Genomic DNA, 2500 nt, shown 5'->3' on the forward strand with positions numbered 1-2500 from the left:
CCAAGAGTCGGTCGTATTTGGAGTTTCACATCGCTTCCCAAGAAGCCAACAACCAAAAGGTCGGTCGCATTTGGAGTTCAGTATTCGCTTCAGTCGATTCCAACTTCCCAAAAACCTGCCTTCTTCGCAGTTCGGCTAAGTCTCCCTCGTTTCCAACTTTCCTCTAAGTTGCCCTCCTCGCAGTTTGGCCAAGTTCACTCTTTTCCAGCGTCATCCCCCCAAGTTGCCTTGGGCGCAGTTCGGCCTAGTTCACTCTTTTCCAGCATCATCCCCCCAAGTTGTCTTGTTCGCAGTTCGGCCTAGTTCACTCTTTTCCAGCGTCATCCCCCCAAGTTGCCTTGTTCGCAGTTCGGTCTAGTTCACTCTTTTCCAGCATCATCCCCCCAAGTTGCCTTGTTCGCAGTTTGGCCTAGTTCACTCTTTTCCAGTGTCATCCCCCCAAGTTGCCTTGTTCGCAGTTTGGCCTAGTTCACTCTTTTCCAGTGTCATCCCCCCAAGTTGTCGTTGCCAACAACCCAAGAGTCCATAGTATTCGGAGTTCTAGCGGGGCCTCCCCTTGCTTCCAACAACCCAAGAGTCCATAGTATTCGGAGTTCTAGCGGGGCCTCCCCTTGCTTCCAACAACCCAAGAGTCCGTAGTATTCGGAGTTCTAGCGGGACCTCCCCTTGCTTCCAACAACCCAAGAGTCCATAGTATTCGGAGTTCTAGCGGGGCCTCCCCTTGCTTCCAACAACCCAAGAGTCCGTAGTATTCGGAGTTCTAGCGGGGCCTCCCGTTGCTTCCAACAACCCAAGAGTCCATAGTATTCGGAGTTCTCGCGTGGCCTCCCATTGATTCAAACAACCCAAAAGTCCATCTTCTTCGCAGTTCAACATCGCCTCCCTCGTTTCCAACAGGCCCAAAGGTCGTCTTCTTCGCAGATCCACGAAGAGCTCATCACGATTTGCCACATTCCATTTCCCACGGGTTGTCAACAACACTTTCTCACACTTCCCGCAATCGAGTACGTGCATGACATGCCAAAGCACATCTTATTTGCCTTCCATCGCACTCAAGACGACGGGTTGTGGAAGAACGATATTGTTCACAACAAGTTCAAGGACAACGTCTCAATCAAGGGACACAACCGAATTATGTTGACTGGGTCGCTAAAGTAAACCCGAGTTCATATAATGCACCGCATCCAAAAGAACTAGCCACAACACGTGCATCACTGAGATGTTTCACTAGATGGAACACGTGCGTGACATTAGGATCCTCCAACACCTCTTCGTGATGGAAAGATAGAATTCGAAGCAACCACAGAAGTACCGTCTAGTGGGTAGGCAACACAGGGACTGATCAACCAATATCACCCAAGGCAACGGGTGAAAATGGAAGAGATGCATGCTTGACCGTTCGATACGCAAGGCATGGAGCCAGCCAGCAAGTGCATCTCGATTACAACTCACACACCCTCACGTTCGCAAGACACCACACCACAAGACGGTCCACCCCCCACCTACCATGGGCAAGCAAGCAAATGGAAACATCAAGTGACGCAGGGTCAAGCATCGCTAGGCATGAAAATAACTTTCCACAATATCCGAGGGACTAGCTGCCGAGCTAACCAACGATCAGTGACGACCGTGTGTTGGTATTAATAAAGCTCAACAACTATGAAGAGGCTAGTTGTGCCATGATAAACATGCTAACGCACGCACCACGTGAGGGGGGAGGCCTCATCAAGCTCCCTTTAAAACCTGCCAGTGTGGAGCTGGCCGGCTCAAGGAGCACTCCCCCCCTATAAGAGGTTAATATGCAAAAGGCAAAATTGTACAAGTAGATACACTTTTTTTGAGCAGACATAAGTCCATATCTCGGGCTACACTTCGAATTTTGATGCGATTTTTTGCAGTAATTCGTAGAATAATGGTATCTCCTTGCTCACCAAATTTCATAATTTTTCTCGAAGGGGAACTATTTTTTTTATTTTTTTTACTTACCGGGTATGTGTAAAATCGGGAAAAATAGAAAAGCACATGTAGACTTCGAATTTCGACCTCATTTTTTCCAGTCCACCACTAAACAATATCACGAACCTCCCCACAAAATTTCATTCAGTTTGGCCAAGGTCTTAAATTTGACAAATTTTGGCACCAAGCTATCTAGTCGCGGTGCACCGACCAACTTGGCCAAGTGCAAAATGCATCCAATTCAAAACTTTTGTGCACCAACACTTTTACAGTACTCATTTGGGGACATTTGGAGGCCTTTCCAACCCTCACATCTCAAAAACCACGAATTTCATTTTTTCACAAAACTCCACACAAGCCATCTAGCTATGCCGCGGTGCACCGACCAACTTGGCCAAGTGCAAAATGCATCCAATTCAAAACTTTTGTGCACCAACACTTTTACAGTACTCATTTGGGGACATTTGGAGGCCTTTCCAACCCTCACATCTCAAAAACCACGAATTTCATTTTTTCACAAAACTCCACACAAGCCATCTAGCTA

This window comes from Vigna unguiculata, unplaced genomic scaffold (genome assembly GCF_037176805.1).
Source record: "Vigna unguiculata cultivar grain cowpea cultivar isolate G323 ecotype 2 unplaced genomic scaffold, ASM3717680v1 ptg000023l_ERROPOS12688706, whole genome shotgun sequence".
Lineage (NCBI taxonomy): Eukaryota > Viridiplantae > Streptophyta > Magnoliopsida > Fabales > Fabaceae > Vigna > Vigna unguiculata.